The following is a 19,881-nucleotide window of genomic DNA, read 5'->3' as shown; positions in this document are numbered from 1 at the left end:
TCCTAAAATGGCCGCTGCCTAACTCCTTGACTTCTCAACCACCAACTCACCGAACCACTGAATGCGGATTGGCTAAATTCGGCTATTTCAACCAATCACGCATAACCGGCAGGAGAGACCCGGTCCACGAACAAAGGCACACAAAGTAAGGCTCATGTACCGAGCCTGTCGGAGCCGGGTGCAGCTGGCAGCCAGTCCACACATGTAAAACAAAGTGGCGCTTCCACGATTAGCCGCACTCATATGGTAAGCATGCACTATGGTACTGTATCTCTGCCATATACTACGTACAAAAAAACAGTCACTCACATTGTCCAAGATCTCCTGGGGCTTCTAACATCCGTACTACCTAGAACTCCTGATCTACCACCTACAACTCACCTATACTGCTTCCGTCATGCTGCGAGTACCGACATCAGATCTTCTACAGCCCGATACAACACCTACATACCGCAAAACTTTTCTTCTTCGGCCTAATGCCTATCCTTTCATCGTCCTTACTGAAGCTGATTGCCAGAATCCACAGAACGGCTTGCATATCTTGACGGCCAGCCCGAGGCACTCCTCACCCTGTGTACGACAAGCACCCCTTGAGGCCTGCTAGCTAATAACTTACAATGGTTACTGCTCTAGCCACTGTCTTATTTACATTTGGTCCACATGCTATTCAGGGGAGTTGCTAGGTCTGGAAAAGACCCGGGGCTACGCTGATGTCGGAACTGTTGGGACTGGGGGCTAGCTAGTCTTTTGGCTGTAGCTCCTGAGATTCTATCCGGGGCTACAACCAAAAGATCAGGGGCTATAGCCCCCTTAGCCCCCCCCTAGCAACGCCCCTGATGCTATTCAATACTGCACCAAATATTGCTTACATTTTACTGCCTTAGCTACCAATGTACTTATACTTGTTCCATATATTACACAGTGCTAGTCTAAATATTGCTCACCTGTTGCAGTACCAGTCACTATTGTGCCTATATTTTGATCTATATGTTACTATTGCTACGGTTCTAGTCACTATTGTGTTTACACTTGGGCCATATGCCAAACAGCGCTAGTCCTAATACTGCTCACTTGTTACTGTACTAGTTACTATTGTGCTTACACTTTGGTCCTTATGCTACATAGCGCTAGTCTAGCCTATATTATGGTCTGCATGCTATAATTGCTACGGTACTAGTCACTATTGTGCCTACACCTGTTCGTTATGCCACACAACACTTGTCCAAATACTGCTTTTGTTACAGTACTGATCACTACTGTGCCTATATTTTGGTCTATATGTTACAATTGCTACTGTACTAGTCACTATTGTGCCTACACCTGGTCCTTATGCTACATAGCACTAGCCTAATTAGTGCTCATTTGTCATTGCTCTATTCATTATTTTGTTTACCTTAGATCCACATGCTACTTTGTGCTCGCCCAACTATCTTACAAATGTCACTACCACAACCTCACCTCCTTTACCATATCACTGTGCTGATTTTCTTAGCCCATACCTACACACCACCACCCACCGCCAACAGACGCATCTTGGCCCTACAACGTACTGTTGCAATACTTACCCGACACTGCTCCGAAGGCACCTATACACAGATGGACACAGGTCTGGCTCGGATCTGGTGCCATAGACATCACCTACTCCCCTACGCCCTTCCTTCCTAAAACTGCACCATTCCCCACTCCATACACACAGCACATTACCACTCATCCGTCCACCTCCAAACAGATGCAAGCCACAGAAGCCCCCTGTCCCATCCTCATCACTACAGCCATACCTACCAACACCTCCACCTCCAGTGGACAGACCATCCCAAGCCTAGGAGAGGCATTTAAAACATCACCTTAGCACAAGAATCCCAGCCCACACCCTCCACTACCAAACCCATAAAGGGGACCACTAGAAGGCTAAAACTCACTGCTCGCACTTATCAACAACACACACCACTCCAGAAGCAGAGTAGATCAACACCTGCCTCCCCCACCCCTCCCATACACAACTCTCTCCAGATAGACACACCACAGGCTTCCAAGAAGACAGTAAAACAGCATAACTATCAGAACTCTCAGGCCAATATTCAGACCTCCAACACCATTCAAACTGACCTACTCCCTACACCCAAGCCCATCCACATTCCTCCCAACCCACTCTCCCAAACGTCCATTGTTAAATGTATACTCATTAGGGGCTCATGCTATTGATACCCATGATATCATTCTAGAGCAACAACTAGATTTCATAGTAGTGACAGAAACATGGCTCCATCCGGTATCTGGCCCCCTTCTGACATTAGCTATCCCGCTAGACTACAACATCCCGAGGGCTGACCGACCAGACACAATTGCAATGACTCTGGGCTGTCTACCCGACACCAGACTCCATTCCACAACATCCACTCACACACATAGCTCGGGGTCTTTCCGAGGGACACGTACTCTCCAGAAAAGCCACTGGGTCAGAGGACAGATAAAGGTGGGTTGGGCCCAGGCTTGGTGCATCTGGCGTCATGTACATCACCCTTTGGGTGAATAGAATCCAAGCACTTCCTGTTTTCCTCCAACATGGAGGAGGAATATCCTAAAACAGAACACAAGACTGCAGTCCTGCCTTTTGGGTGTGGCTGGCTATATAAGCCACACCCAGGCATGCAATCCCTGCTTCGCGTTACTCTGCTTGATGCAGCGTGAAGCTCACCGGCACAGTTCCTGAAGATACTTACCTGAGGACTTTGTGCAACTCTCATCTGTTCTGTTTCAGCCTTGATTGAACCGCAGTTGCAGGGATACTCGCGCGAATTCATCCAGACGACCGGCATCCAGCTCCTGTTATCACAGCTTCATCGACTATGGCACGGCTTCAGGATTCGCTCCGCTTCAGCAACGCGACTTCAGCAGACACCTGCAAAGGAAAGAAAACAGTAAGCAGAGTTCAACAGAACAGCATTGCGCATATTTTAAGAACGGTGCGCGAATACAAGAGCATTAGCTGGCTCTGATTACAGTTGTGGATCCACTCGGCACCATCATCACAAGTCGGCAGACACCTGTAAGGCAAAGAACAGGCCATAACAAATACTGTGGGCACGCAGAAGGCAAAGCGTGTTACAGAAGCATTACCAGACTTGTTTCGCTGCCGCATGCATAAGTTTACTCCATCATCCCGATACCGGCAGGCCTGCATTTGAAAGAACAGAGAGCATTAGAAGGACAATAAGCGCATACAAACAAATAGCGCAGAAGAGAAGGCATAAAGCAGAGCATTGAAGCAAGAAGGACATAAAAGACAGACAGAAGTTATGAACACTTACTAAGGAGAATCCTCAGTGCTATATAAAGACTCACCTGAACGAACATTCATCCACGTCGCAGCTGGACTGGGCTTGGGAGATACGAACCAGTGACGTAACTGGTTCCAACGCTGAACAGACTTGCACCACTGCCCGAGTTAAGAGCAGGACGGAGAGCCATCCTTTCACATATATCTGGTGAGTTAACCAGCAGTCAAATCTGGGAACACTAGGGGTAGCATCGGGGTGTGGGAGCAGAAACAGTCCCACACACACCTGAATTCTAACCTTGTTCCGTATACGCATTCATAGGAGCAGCTCCAGAGAACCCAGGCTCCAGAGGGTCCAGACTTACTATGCGCAGGGAAAGAGACTCTGGGTGCCCCTGCAGAGCTAAGGTGAGCGCAACAACCATGGGAGGAGGAGTAGCTATAATCGCCAAGACATAATTACAGTTCAGATCTTGTAAAGTAGAATCATTAGAGGGCTATGAGCTCCTGCTGCTCAAACTGTTCACTGACCCTTAAACAACCATTTACTTCCTCATCATCTATAGAGCCCCTAATTCTACCAGCCACCCAGCAACAGACATCCCACTTCTCATCACCCCTCTCCTTAAGCCAAACACCAGGTTCATCATTCTAGGAGACGTTGACCTAGGATTCAATGACCCTCGATATAATAAAGCCATAGCATTCCACATAGCATTAAAAGAAATGCAGTTTATTCAAATAGTCAATGCACCCACCCACGCAAAAGGCAGAATCTTAGATTGGATTATTACACTAAATACAAAACTATCCTTAGAAAGCATCTCAGAAATTACATGGTCAGACCACGATCTAATCTGCTTTAATTTAATTATGCTCAAGGCTCAAGAAAGACCTCTGCCTTCTCCCATCCCTATCATGGTGAGAAATACATGCAAACTCACATTAGAAAACCTGACCCCTGCCCTCTCGAAAATACTGGAGAAACATCCAATCATGAGCAGCAATCCAGATACCACCTCCGCCATCTACCACTCCTGCCTTAAAACAGCCATCGACGAAATAGCTCCATGCACAGCCAAAATTCTCAAATCAGCCAAATGCAGTAACTCCTGGTTCAATGAAGAACTCATAGCACTAAAACAGAAAAATAGAGCCTTAGAACACCAAATAAAAAAAAGACTCTCCACCGACTCTACCAATGAGTTCCAGGCAATTTCCAAAACCTACAAATCTGCTGTTATTGCTAATGAAGCTAATGCATTGAATATGCGTATTAGCAACGCTACCTCCAATAGTAAATAACTATTTGCTATTATCAGAGAATTAGAAACCCCCGATCTCACGTGCCAGCCCTATATGCCTCAGCAAAGCATGGTGTACAACAGAACAGGATGCATTAGCCTCTAAAATCAACACACTTCAAAAAAAATATTAGCGAAAAGAAAACTATTGGCCAATAAAACAGAGGACCCTCCTAACATTTCACCAAATAATATAGCTATAACGACCAAATTCAATTTTACTAAGGTCTCTCAAGATGAAGTGCTCAAGACCATCACCTCACTCAAACCATCTAATTGTAAAGGTGACTGCTTCCCCGCCAAATTAGTAAAGCTCTGTGCCCCCATTCTAGCACCTTTTATCACCAATTTCATTAATGCTTCCTTTAGCACCAATTCCATCCCTGCCAATATTAAAGAAGCATGGGTCAATCCCCTGCTTAAAAACCCATGTTGGATCCCACCATACCCACCAACTATAGACCCATAACCACGGTACCCTTCCTCCTCAAAATAATTGACAAAATCACATACTCACAAATCCAAACTCACCTAGAAAATAACCACCTGTTAGGAGATAGACAATCTGGTTTTCGTCCCAGACATAGTACTGAGACAGTCCTACTAGATCTCAAAAATCAGATGGACTCCATTAGAGACACAAGGAAATTAGGTATCCTCCTGCTACTCGACCTATCCGCCGCGTTTGATTTGGTGGACCAGGACAGACTATGCACAGCACTATCTAACAACTTCCACCTCTCAACCGAGGGGCAACCATTTGGGTCAAATCTTTCTTATCTGAACGCACATCTAGAGTAGCCATTGGCGAGGAGGCAGCCGACCCTATACGAGTACCAACAGGAGTACCTCAAGGCTTGTGCCTCTCTCCCACCTTACACAATGCTTACACCAAACTCCTTTTTGCAGCATTAGATGCCATGGGAGTTATCTATGCAAATGTTGCGGATGATACTCAGATCCTAATCCCAATCATTGGCGATCTGGAAAAAGACATCACCAACATAAATAAAGTCTACTCCCTCATCCAAAACTGGATGGCCATAAATAGCCTATGCCTCAATGGAGAAAAAGCAGAGATTCTCATAATAGGATCTCCAGCTCGAATAAAAAGGTTGCACCCTGATTACACCTCTATTAACATAGACGGTACATCCATTCCAATCTCTAAACAGGTTAAAACATTAGGAGTGTACTTGGACTCAACCCTAAATATGAATAAACATATCAACACGCTCGCTTCCTCTACTGCCTATATGGCCAAACTTATTGCCCTTGGTACACAATTCCTCACCCCACAAAACTGCATTATCCTAGCAAGGGCCCCAATACTCTCTAAATTAGACTATTGTAACATTCTACTATTAGGAACCACCAAGAGGAACATAGATAAAATACAACTCCAGCAAAACAAAGACCTCAGAGCAGCTCTAGGGATAAAAAAAAGAGACCACATCTCGTAGACTAAGAGGTCTGGCTACCTATCCAAGCTAGGATTATTCATAAAACCCTCACCATTACTCACAAATGTATTGCACAAGTAGCACCCGCCTACCTCATCCAATGTATTGCCCGTAAAATCCCTACTTGGTCACTCAGATCCAGCTCCTGCACACAGCTACTCATCCCTGATTTAAACAATCAAGAGCGGGGAGAGCTAGTTTTCCTGTTGCAGCATCCAAAATCTGGAATTCGCTCCCACAGCACATTAGCAACGAACCATCCCACCCACGATTTAAGAAATTAATAAAAACCTGGCTCTTCAACAAGTTCTAATCAGCCACCACTCAAATATGTTTCAAGGTCTAAGGAGCATCACTGCTTTGTCCTCCATGTAACGCTTTGCTCTAATTTTATTCTATTACGTTCAATGTTTTTGAAGTAAGATGACTTTCTTGTTGCCATTGATTCTTGTAACCCCTTCATCCTATGTAACCAGACTAGTGGCACTGTATTCCTGTAACCCAGGCTGTCATACCCTAGCATAACAAATCCAATAAATAATGAATGGACCATGACTGGATTTTCTGAACATCCATATGGCAGAACAACCACATTACACCACATCTCCCGTTACCTTTAGTTAAATGGAAAAAGTAAACGTTAACCACCTGATACTGTGATTGTGCATTCTAGGGACAAGGCTGTGCCAGCTTCTATTCCCCTCCTGGTTTGGCCTTTACAATAGCATCTTTGCTCCACTTCTCCCCCTTCCAGTACAACACTGCCAATAATTACCTCAATTACCTTCTATGCTGGAAGATGTGTCGGGCCTTCAACTGCCTGACGGAGGCTCCTTACTCTTACACAATTCAATGGTTTGATATCCAATATTTTTTTTGTGACATGCACACATTTTTTTCATGTACTTCTCTGTATCCACATCTGCTCAAGTGCTCCCCTGCAACTGCAAGCACTGACGATTGAATTGTGTGCCTAGACCAATCATTACAGAAGGTATTAATCACTGAGTTGCGTGGCACTCAATAGTGGCCTCCTCTAAAACCTGCCACAATCCCAAATAGTTTCCTTTATCCAATTCAAGATTACCCTTAATTTGCCATCTCCACCATTTCACTAATTGAGAGATGGTGTAGTCTGATGCGACTGTACTTGACATTGTCGCCCTTAAGGAACTGCTGCATCACAGCACTGCATAACTGTACAGTCATTATGAGTCTGTATAATGCCCAGCAAACCCTCCCTCTCTAATACAGCTGTGAGGAAATTGGTCTCCTTCAGAGTGTTGACAAACCCCCTGGCTGCCCACTTTAACAACTTTGAGGTGTAATCAGTGTGCATAGCCAAATAAAAAGAAGCATTGGCAATGCCTATTGTTTTGGTGCTTGTAGTTGTTTATTGCATTTGACATTTGGCACAGAGGGAAGAAATGAGGAATGGCCGCACGGGGAAGAAGAAATGACAGCATGAGAGAGAATGAAGGGCAGTGCTGGGGATGAGGGAAGCACAGTGGGGGGAGGAATAACAAATGGCAACATGAGGGAAAATAAGAGAAATCCAGTCGATGAAAGCTAGGCCAGCAACTAGCAACATTCGAAGGAAGGAGCAGCCATGCAAATGGGGAAAAAGAACGACAGCACAGGGGGAGCATCAGCACAAGGGGTAAGGAGCGACAACGCAAGGCGGAAGGAGCGACAGAGCAAGTGGGGAGGAGCGACGCAAGTGAGGGAGGAGGAACAGCGCAAAGGAGGAGGGGACAGATAGGGGGAGGAGGGTCATTGTAGAGGGGAGTAGGGACAGCACAAAGGGGGAGGAGGGAAGCACAATGGGGGAATGACAGCAAAAGGGGCAACAACACAAGTGGGGAGTACATCTGTTTGATGTATGTATATTTGCAGCCTGGTCGTAGTTGTCCTATGTTGTAGTTTTGCTCTTAACAGGCCTCATTGTTGTCCCAGTGCAGATGCCCTCACATGAAATCTGACATTTCCTCATAGTCATTGATGAACACATTCTGACACCCTTTTTTCCTGCGTTTTATGCAGTTGCACAAAGCAGTAAGAGAAGGGAGCTTTCTACCCATGTCAAAGTGCATGCCAAATTCAGAAATGTGTTGTGCTTTGAAATGCGCATAAACCATGTTTTGATCGGAAGCAAGGGAATGCACAATGCACATCCAGGTATTCATGACTCTGATGTTATTTTTAATTTCTATCCCTACAACCGAGATAGAAATGCTTGAACAACGTACACAACACACTCAGAGCACAAATGTCTTTCGAACACGGAAAACGTAAGGCAGATATGAAAATCCTGAGATCTGAGAATTACATTACACGCATTATGTTTGGGAGGGATGCAGTATGACTGACAACATACAGGGGTCCTTATAGGAAATCTCATCTCTCTCAAATGTTGTATGAGGGCCTAAGTACAGCATTATTTCTTGGAGAGGTGCAGTAAGTGAGGGGTCAGCAATGAAAGCCAGACACAAAGTTGTCATGTTTTTGGTTATAGACTTTTATTCAAATTAAAAGGGTTGGGAAAATGCCTCTCTGGCCATATTCTAAAGAGGAGTTTCCCTAACTTAAAACCAGAAACTAAGTATCTATCTTTGTCAGGATGTCATATATCAAAAATAGCCATACTTGTGCCCAAAACATGATATCCTGACGCTTACACTAAAAGAAAATAACAAAGTGATAACGGAAATGTCTTTAACTTGGTATTCACAAAAAGGTGTTTTTAATTAAAAATAGAATGGCTTCAATGTAAATGATTTCCAAAATGGAAAATACCTAAATACCTTAATTCCAGAGGGTGATTCCCTTCCCCTGGATTCTTTACAGGTATCACAAATGCCTCTGGGACTAACAGTTCTTTATGCCTCCCTTGGCCCGCCATAATCCTGTTATTTGAACACAGTTCAGTCTTATAAGTTCTTCTCCAACAAAAGTTCCTTCTTTTAACACAAGTTCCTTCTTTTAAAACAAACTCTGTTCCTGCTTGACCTTGTAGGTTTGCAATTTGCCTGGTATACTCCCCTGCCAGGACTCTGTATACACTTCCAACTACCTAGTATACTCTCCTGCTAGGAATTCTCTTGCACTCCCAAATGCCTGGTGTAGTCTCCTGTCAGGACCTCTCTCTGCACTCTCAAATGCCTCGTGTACTCTCCTTCCAGTACCTCCGTTTGCACTCTCAAATGCCGGTGTACTCTCCTGCCAGGAGTTCTCTTTGCAGTCTCAACATGCCTTACAGTTCCTCTTTATTATTCAAGTAGAATATGCCCTTCTTCTTGGCTTGATAAACAATCCTCGCTTTTGCTTTGCTTTCCACAATCTCCCAATGTTAAAAAATCTTCTGCACTTTTTAGTCATACACACTCTTCTTGTTGTTTCCCTTTTGTAACTTCACAATGTTCTAATTCCCTTCAGCGCGGGAGCCAAAACGCCCCGAGGTCCCCACTCTGCCCTGGCAAACTCACTGGCTTACTGTAGCGTTTCCAGGCTCTCTCGCTGTTACGCGGTGCACCTTTGCTACTGGTTTCCCACTCTGCAGGACACTGGTGTCGTTCCAGGCTCTCTCGCAGCTCTGCTGCTGCACACTGGCTTCTTTCCGGCTCCTGGTAAGGACGATGCTGCTTCTCTTGGCTGCCAGACGCCCAGGGACCCACTCGTGCCTGACCTATGGAGATATCCCCTACTAGTCTGCATTTCTTTGGTTGTTCCCTAACACTGCTCTTAATGTACCAAGTCCTTTGAATGCCTGGATTCCTTTATGCCACAGCAAGCGTGAAAATGTTTTTTAAGATGCCATATATTGTGGGGAAAAGCATGCTGTAAATTGTGAGGGGTCAGAAATTGGAGGCAGACTTTTTCAATGATTTCTCAAAATATGCCATTTCATTAAACGGCTTACTAGCCCTACTCTGATGTGGATTTCCCTGCCTATCAAAACCTGAAGGAAACACTCTAACAAAGGATATATGGGCATACAATACACAAGAAAATATGGCGGTTTACAACAAATATCAACAATGGTATTTCTCATATATTCACATTCTCTCTTTATAACCTGGATGAGCTCCCCTTCCCCAGGTTTCAAGTTAGATTCAGTTCCAACATTCAACATAAAGAAACAAGGAAATTCAGGTTTGCAACAAAGTGCCAACTCAGTTCTTGGCTCCTTCACTTTGTCAAAAGAAAGTTCCGTTAACCAGTGTTAAATCAACAGAAAGATGTCGACTTCTTCCTTAAATAATAATTTCCACTTCATCAAATAGCATCAATGATGTCATGATGCTTTGCCACAACCTAGAAACGTTGTAGAAGAAATACAGTTCTTTGGCAGGTTCAAAGAAAAACAACTCCTGGCAAGGTAAAAGAAACACAGCTTCTTGGTAGCACTTCTCAAGTCGCTATAGCTCCATGAATCACAGTTTATATCTTTGTCAGGATGACTTCACAGCACCATTACTTCTACCTGGATAACCCTCATGCCAGGTTAACTTCTGTAAGAATTCACCATGTGGGTCTACTCGCCTGCCCCATAGTGTTCCACATTCAACTGGGCTTCTGAAGTTTTAAATCTCCTGACAACCAAACGTTTTTATCAGCGCTTCAACAGTCTGTAACTTTGCGACTTTGATCAACTTTCAGAAAAGACAATATCCACATCAGTGTCCCTCAACACCTTCACATAGGCAAGGCACTGTTCCTCTAAACATTCACCTTTCAGAAGGGCAGCCTCTTTGCCATTTGTCTTTCTGCAACATGAATATTTTTTTATTTTTTATTATTGTGTTAATCAATAAATGATTTTTTACAATGAAGTAGTCGGCTTATGGTTCGTTGTATTCTTTCTTCCAACAACTAGAGCTTATTCAGTCTTCATTAGAATGTCAGTTGACTCCTTAGCTCATAGAGTTATTGGCGCCTTACACAGAAAACGAAAAGGAACATCTGAATGGGCGCTTCTTGTAGATTCGTCAACATAGTCATTGTTTGTTGCAGAAATATAAACATGGCCAATAGCCAGAGCTTCATCAGTTTGCACCTTTGTGACTTTGAACACTTTTTCAGAAAAGACAAGATCCACCTTAGTGGCCCTCGACAGTTCCAAGTAAGCAAGGCACTCTTGTCTTTCTATCACATCAATAACCAAAATTGATCTTAAGGATGTAATTCTACCTTTCTTCCTTAGGGCTATGGCAATGTGAGCTATACCAACTTTTAGGGAACATTTACAATCAGTATGCTTCACATTTTTACAACCTTGCATTCTCCTCTTTGCTTTCTGCCCACCCAAAGCAGCTTCATTATATGCCTGTTGTTAGTCTCTTTTGGCTGAAGACAATGCTTGCACAACTCTTGGCTTGGGCAATGCTTGTACCCTTCTTGGCCTAGGGCAATGCTTGCACCATGCTTGTCTTGGAAAAACATATGTTTCACTCTTAGCTTGGGCAATGCTTATTTCACTCTTGGATTGGGCAGTGCGTGTTCACTTAAACTCACAATTCAAGGTTCAATCACTTAACTCCAGTGCTACTTCAACTTTTACAGCTTCACAATTGACTGTTCGGTTAACCTTTAACTCAGAGTAACCTTTTAAGCAAATGCGACCAGTCTTTCATCTGTTTTCAGGGGGATTACGATTCAATTAACTTGATTCAGAGTGTTTTACTTTTACGCGAGCGTTAGGGAAGGAGTTTATACATGCGAGTGCTACTTTTGTAACTTCCCATTGTCTGACAATGAACAGTCGATTTATTTCTGCTTTCACTCATACGCGAGTGATTCTGCTTGGCTACAGTTGCTTGCCTTTGTTCATGCAGGGGTTCAGAACACTCAGTTACACTCACAGGTTTCTGTCTTGCTTCCTTCGTGTGCTGCAAGTCTTGAACTGCTTCTGGCTTCTTTTGGACACATACCCTTCCTCTGTCAAGGCGTCTTCATCGCTACCACGCAGTCAAAGAGCTCCTCTTGCACCTGAGACCCTCGGCTGCACGCCAACGCTCAGCCATGGTCTTCGGCACTCTTCTGCACAATTAGGTTCACAATGGGAAAAGCAGCTTCCTTCACGCGTTCCACTGCACAACCTCTGCACTTTAGATTTAGGGGAACAGGGCCCTCTCAGGACAGGCATCTGAAATCTGCTTGGTCGGAGTCCTGGCGTCCCTTCCTTCCACCAACTTCTGCCTGGATTGCCAAAAACAAACTCTTGCTCTGCTGCTGCTACTGCTACTGCTACTGCTGCAACTACTCCAGCCACTCCTCCATCTAATGGCCTGAACCTGAGGGGGCCTTTTAAGCCTCTCTGCTTCCCTCAGGTGTGGGTCATTATGCTTAACAAGCTGACTACTCCTGCAACATTGCTCTTGGGCCGTAATCCACGTTCCAGTACTTAGGGGATTATGAGACTTGTAGTCCAAATCAACAGAATTAGGTTTTCTTGTCAGCTTTTTAAATTTAAATGTAAATTTATATCCGTTAAATGCATTTATCAAAAAGTTACAAGAGCTAATTTTAAAAGGAGAAGGCAGTTCATTCAAACCGTTACTTATAGGTTTCCTGTCACTGTACCTTAGGGAGTAAGGGGGATTTTTGATCTTGCAGGTCTCAAGCAGTCGTTCCTTGCTTGGGATATTTAAAGATGTCACACCAGCTTTACACACATCAACAGGTTTAATGTGTGGTTCAAATACATCATAACGAAAAAAAGCCATTACATATCTTGGTATCTTTAAAAGGTTCTTCCCTTTTAGAGATAAATAATGTCTCATCCCACGGGATCTCCTCACCACCCTGGGCCTTGTCTTCTCTCAGGTGATCCTCCCGGAATACACCATCCCCAAGGTCAGCATCAGGAAGCAACTGCCTTTCCCTGGCCACCTGGGAGGAGACTTTAGGTGGGGTTTTATGGAGTGATCCGCAGGATTCATCACAAAATGCTCCTATGCACTGTTGAGGACTTGCATCTGTTGTAGTTTTTTATGAATTGTCCCACAAAACTGATATGAAACTGTCTGGCATTTTATACATTTTTCACAGAAAATGTGCTGTATAATGCAGCATTTTAGTGCATTATTCAAAACAACTTCTCGGGGGAGAAACCCTGCAAACCCTCTTGCTTGATTTGGGCTCCCTCGCTCTGGTCAGTCGCGCTTGCAGGTTTGTGCCAAATATTTACGTCCCTCCAAATAAAAAATTCACCAGCCACCACTGCCAAATGCAAAAATCCTACTTAACTGCCAATCTAGCCAAATGTCATATTGCCAAGTGCAGCGTCAAATACTTAGGGTTCCAAGAGGGGAACAGAAAAGTACTACCGCAAAAGGTCAAAACAGAAGGTGTCCAAAGGTTTTTTAGGCCAATTATGAAGAAGGACATCCAAGCATTCCTGGGCCTAGTTCAATGCAATCGTCCCTTTATAGCAAATTTCACAGAAAATGCTGATCCCCTAACTGACAGACTGGGGAAGAGCCATTCCAACATAATACAGTGCCCAAACCGCCTTCGACAAGCTCAGGGGAGTGTTGTGCAAGAGGTCGATATTAACCACGGCAGATTTTTCTAAGGAGCTTGTTCTTCAAGTAGGCGCTTCCACTATTAGTCCTGGGACAGTGTCATCTCAAATACAGGAGGGGGGTGAGAAACCAATCAAGTACATCAGTCGCAAACTAGTCCACAGAGGAAAAAGCTACCTCACGATTTAACTAGAATGCTTAGCCGTGAAAGGGACTGTTTACTATTTTCTGTCCGGACGATAGTTAAAACTGGTGACAGACCTTTCTCTGTTAGTCTGGATGGCCAGGAACTAATATTCAAATCCTCGCAGAGATTTTTCTAGGACTTACAGGGTGGAGGTGTCTAACAAGGTCAGTGCCCCGACCTTGTCAAGAGGGGGTGGGAATCCCTCTTAGCCTCCGGTGGTGGGCTTCCAAGGTATTAATCCAGTGCTAGTCTTACCCCACAGGGGGCAGTGGCAGTTAAGAGGGCCCCAGGTCCTGTTCCCCTCATGTGCCAGCTAATACATAAGCAGTATTAATTTGTCTTTCACAATGCCTCCTATACAATATGCTTACCAGGTTTTCTCTCTCCTTTTCAGATCCAGCAACACTCACCCATTAGAAGGAGAGAGCCCCCCCAAGAGACAGCAGCCCATCAGCACCACATACCAACAGCGCTGCAATGTCGGAGTCACCAAGCTGGTATCCAGAAAGAGGGCGAGAGAAAGAGAGACCATAGTGAGAAAGCCGCAGAGCTCACACAAACCCAGAGCAGATTGCGCACTGCTTGCCAGCGAGACCACGGACAGCTACATCAAAATGCCATTCGAGCCATAATAACACTTAAATATTTGCTTCATCATAAATATATGCCATGTAAAAAATGTCATTCTGCAGTAAGAAATGGCTAGACTGGCTGAACCAAAATGCCAGTCTCACCTTGTAGTAATACTTATCATGCTTGCTTTATCTTAGATGTCCTGTAAAAATGTCTAGATAGCTATCGATCTGGACTGAATCAACAGGAAGAATGGCAGCCGGTTTATAATACATCTACTGCAACCATGTCTTTCCATTTCTTTGACTTCAGGGTTCTGTCTTAGATGTCTAGAAGATACAATTTTTCATCATGTTGATATTACTTTCTTTGAATGGGCAGGGACCAATCCAAGATTGAGAGTGGCAGCAATTGTGCTTGTTACACCGTTTAGGATTGAATACTTACCTTAGTCTTTCAGACCATGTTGACATTTTCACATCTGGAGGCCATGCTGTAGTTAGTCTGTCCTTCTGTAATGCCTTTATCGTGGAACAATAATATTCTGTTCCGCTATTTAACTTTTATCCCTTTATATGCACGGGTTTTCCCTGTCTTTGGCTTTTTCTGTGGAGGTCCTATTTCATTGGGGCCACCAGAATGATAAATTCAACAGGTACACAACCACACAGCCCTGAGCAAAAATTGATTTGTCAGAAAAACTCTATTTTAATCAAAAAAGAACAGCCAACGTGTGTTTCGACCTCACAGTCTTCTTCCAGGCTGTTGTGAAAATAACATGGCAAAAATAAACAATATCGTATAATACTACACACATTGGAAATAAACAAAATACATACCATCAATTTACATCATTAAGAAAGCCAGAGCACAAGCATCAGGAGCATTATGGTTGGAAAGATAACCATAACTGTCATAACAAGACAGTCCAACCAAAAGAAAAACAAAAATAAATTGAATATGCAATGCATCAACCATCCGTTAGTTAAACATGCACATAACAAAGGAAAAAAATAAAAACTGCCATTAGGTCAAATCAGAACAAGGGTAAAGGAGAGATAATTAGGTTGGGGGAAACAAAAACAGATTTCGATCACGATACAGGATTCATAAAAATACAAACAACATTATGCCACAAGTAAGTGACATCTGAGCCATGCTTAACCATGCATGCAGGCAAGTGCCCCCACACCCTGCATACAGTGCAAATTTAGAAACTCACCCTTGAATTTTGCCGGACATGAACTAATTGGTAATTGTGGGCATTCAAGCTCTACAGTGAATAACAATATTCCAACCACCTTTGGTATATCACAATGCCTGTTAGTCCACAAGAAGTTACGGTGACCAAATAGAGCCATTTTCTTTGAACAAAACCAAGGTGATAAATACAACTAACGCGAGTAATCCAGCACCTTATAGTTCAATAGATGCACACCTGAAACCAATTCTTTTATCAGCTGCCACATAAAATATAAGGATGCATTACCTCCATGTCCACTCTTCCTCGTCCCAGTAATTACCTCATGAGGCCCCTGCCTCCGACACAGGACCTTCTTTTATTTTTACCATCCCCTATAACTCCTCCCCCACATCCACGTCACTCAGTTTAATTTTTCCTGCCTCCGGCAGGTTGGACTTTTTTTCCCGGTGCAGATGACGATTGCTGGCCCCCTGGTGGGTCGGTGTGGCAGGGCCTTCCGCTCCTTCAGGTGCAGCGTTTCTCCCGGGCCCCCTTTGGGGGTCAGAGTCCCGGTTGAGCGGGAATCCCTCACCCGGTTTTCTGCGGGGCTATAGGCCGGCGTGAGGACATCGCGGCCCGGGACCTGCAGGGCCCGGGATGCGGTAAGGAGTTGGGGGCTTTGAGAACGTGTGTGCCCTGATTCTCCTGCCAGCCGTGCATGACATGCTGACTCCTTTTTGATGGTATTCTCCCAACGTTGCTCCGGAGGCAGATGGGCTCTGCCTCCGGTGGGGAGGTGCGGCGTTGCCAAGGGAATTGTTTGTTTGGTTTTCCCTCTTGGTTGATGCCTTCTGGCTGTATGTATGGGCAGCGAGTTATTGTTTTGTGTATGTACTAGCCTTAGGTATACGTTCTGCTACTCGCAGGCGCCTTATCCTGTCCTCTTCCTCTGAGCTGTGTGGGGGACGGCCGAGGGGGGCTAATGTTTTTCCTTATCCGGAATGGGATTGGGGAGACTGCTACAGCGTCATGGAAGTCACGCCCAAGCTGGGGGTTCCCAGTAGCTCAGCATTTGGTGCATGGGTCCTCCAGTACCGACATGTAGCATTCAAGCCGCCTCTCAGTCATGTGAAAGTGAATTGGCAGATTGAGGCACAAGTCTATGTTTAAAGGGCTTCTCAGAGCCCCTGGTGCCAGTGGAGAGGATGTCCCTTCTATAAATCTCGGGTATGGGCATACCCCAAGGATGGGGTTGCCGTTGGTGTGTTCTGATCTGATATCCGGGAAATATGGCATTGCCCCGCTTTGTGACCAGACTCTACCCATTGCGAAGGGGCGATTTTTTGCTATCAGGTCCTGTTGATGATGGTCTCGCCAGTCTGGTGGTTGGCTCCTCTATGTCACCTGAGGGGGCCGTGGCCATGGGGGTTGATGTGTCTGCCCGGAGGCATGTTTTTCCGTTATGGGACCGGTGGTGTTCGGCTTCCTGGGCGCTCGACTCTTTTCAGTGGGGTTATTGAGTGTCGTTCCTGTCTCCACCTGTCCGGGTTTGCATGGTTAGGACTTTGATACCCAGCTCACGGACCAAGAGATTGGCCATGGGAACTGTTCTCTCCGAATTGTTGTTGTAGGTGGTCATCATGCCCGTTCCTCTCCCTGTTTGAGGTGAGTTTTCTACTCACGAGTGTTCCTGGTCCCCATTCCTTCTAGGAAGTATCACCTGATTTTGGGTCTCTGGCCTTGTACTGCTTCATCCGGACGGTACACTTCAATGTGGAGACTTTGCTGAATGTTCTCCGCATATTGTACTGGGGGGATTGGGTGACTTCTCTGGATCTCCAGGGTGAATGTTGCCAAGTGGCTCTCCGTCCCTGTCTCATGTGGGTTTTCTGTTTTGCAGTGGGATCCTGGCATTCCGGTTCCAAGTGCTCCTGTCCAGGTTGCGATCAGCTCCCACAGTGTTCTCCATGCTGGTGGCTACCCTGGTGGTGCATTTGCTCCTGAGGTGAGTTCAGTTGTTTCCCTGCCTGGACGATTGGTTGCCAAAAGCGTCCTGCTGGCAGACTCTCATGACTCATCTCTGACTGGTCTACCTGGCTTTGCAGTACTGGGGATTCCTGGTGAACTGCCAGAAGTCTCAGCTGGAGCCTTCTCAGGATCTAGTTTTCGTCGGGGCACAGATTTGCACCAGGATGGGGAGGGTGTTCCTGTCCCTGGAGAGGGTCTGTCACTTGCTGGCTGTTCTGGGCAGGGTTCTCAGGAGGCTTTATGTCTCTGATCACCTGTTTCTCGAGTTGCAGGGACACAGTGTCGTGCGTGTTTCTGGTTCCTTGGTCCCGTATTCATTTACATCCTTTGGTGTCTTACCTTCTCACCCGCTGGCTCCTCACGTCTCAAGTTTTTGGGGCTTTGATTCCAGTGTCCGCAGCACTGTGGGACTCCCTGCTGTGGTGGTTGGGGGTTCCAAATCTATGAGCTGGGGTGTCCCTAGTCCTTCCTCCTGTGACTACTCTTACTACTGATGCCAGCGGGAGGGATGGGGGGGCTACATTGGGGGTCCTCTCAGCTCAAGGGCTGTACAAGCCATCAATCATCCAATTGGCGAGAGTTGTGTGCCATTCTCTGTGCTCTGGTGTACTTCAAGAGGTTTCTGGAGGGCCGGGCGGTGTTGGGCCGGACGGACAATGCAATGGCCTTGGCATATGTGAACCACCAAGGGGGTTCCAGCCACTCCTTGAATGCTCTGGCATCTCGGATTGGCTCCTGGGGGGAATCGCATCTGGTGTCCCTGGTGGCCTCATGTATCAGGGGGGGGTGGACAATGTTCGGGCGGATCTTCTTGGCCCGCCGGTTTCCCTCCTCTGTGGAACTGGTCCTGTCCGCCCAGGTCTTTGTGGAGATCTGTCTCAGATTTGGGCCCCCTGTTCTAGATCTGTTTGCGTCTTCGGCCTCTGCAAAGGTTCCCCTCTTCTGCTCTCGGTTTCAGGCTGAGAGGGTTTGGGGGTGGACGCCCTCTCAGTATGGTGGCCTCCGGGTCTCGTTTATGCTTTTCCACCTCTTTCTGTCAGGTTGCTTGATTGTCGTGAAGAGTATGATACCTCCGTCCCCAAGTACCACAGAGAGAGAATACAAGATTACTCCCTATGCGATCATTGAGGCCACAGGTGGGTAGTTCTTGAAGCCCGGAACCACGGAATGTCGAAACGCAAGACAGCTGTAAAGGAAAACCTTTATTAGCAATCAAATGAGTACAGTACAAGAAAACAAGCAGGATAAAGAGCAGTGCTTACCTAAACTGATGGGTGATGGGGCCCTGAATCCTATGATGGGTGATAATTCCGTGGAGGGGCACGTGAGCTGGTTTCCCCGATGACAATAGGGAGAACAGTAGACTGGGTATAGACCCAACCTGCCCTCCTGTAACTGATGAAACGAGTATAAGGACCAGAATCCAAAGTACTTGGTAACGTAATGCAGTGAAGAGGAAAAAATGCCAAGTCCATTCAGGGTAATCCAAGGCAGTCCAAAAAGCGTTCCGAGTTCAATTGATCCAGCAAAACAGAGCCAAAGGACGTGAACAAAGCAAATCCGTGTAGCAGTCCAAGAATCGAGAGCCGTGAAACACAAAGTATTCGAACGCCGTACAGAGTCCTCCAAAGAACAGCTGTGAAGCGCGGAAGTTCAGCGCTTAAGTAGTGGGTGCTTCTGCGTCACATGATCCGCGAGTGAGACGGATGATCGCGTCACATGATCCGCAAGCGCGACACGTGAGCGCTGTTTAGATCTCAATGATCGCGGAAATGACTTTCTGCGCGCAGCGTCCTGCAGCCGGCGTCTGCGAGCTCCCTCCTGCACAGGGTCGGACTGGGACAAGAAATTGGCCCGGACACCCAAATAAAAGTGGCCCACGACATGCCTCAAAAAAGTGGCCCACCCCTCCTCACACGACCCTTGACCTCTGATGACACCACCGGAAGTGATGTCATTTAACCCCACCCCAAAGTGACATCCTGGGAAGCAATGAAACACGAACTTTCACCCCATGACAAAACAGGAAGTGGAATCAAATAGCATTGTTCTTAAGTACACTACGAAAAATATGGTTATGATTTCACTAATGTGATATACATTTCATACAAGAATGGATCACCATATCTATGTGTATAGATCCATATTGCACGTTCCAGGTGGATTTCTTTTTTTTTCTTCAAAAAAAAAGAATTTTCAATTTTTTTCCCCTCAAAACCGGCCCATGAGCGTCCAGAGATCAGCCCCCACTCCACAGGGACGATTTCGGCCCGGCCACGTGCCGAAAGGACGAGGGGCCAATCCGACCATGATCCCTGTCAAACTCGGGTGAATTATCAG

General features: G+C 45.7%; 1 long non-coding RNA gene across 2 annotated transcripts in view; it reads left to right on the top strand.

Moving 5' to 3' along the window:
- The window catches only part of LOC138579656 (uncharacterized), a 78,629-nt gene extending 64,012 nt beyond the window's left edge, over positions 1-14,617 (top strand). For both annotated transcript variants that reach the window (XR_011304117.1, XR_011304116.1), the window contains one exon: positions 14,152-14,617. This is a non-coding gene — a long non-coding RNA (uncharacterized lncRNA). The remainder of the gene's footprint in view (positions 1-14,151) is intronic.
- The last annotated feature ends 5,264 nt before the right edge of the window (positions 14,618-19,881 follow it).

This window comes from Ambystoma mexicanum, chromosome 3p (assembly GCF_040938575.1).
Source record: "Ambystoma mexicanum isolate Mex_15411 chromosome 3p, UKY_AmexF1_1, whole genome shotgun sequence".
NCBI lineage: Eukaryota > Metazoa > Chordata > Amphibia > Caudata > Ambystomatidae > Ambystoma > Ambystoma mexicanum.
This window is presented reverse-complemented; position numbering and strand designations above follow the sequence as displayed.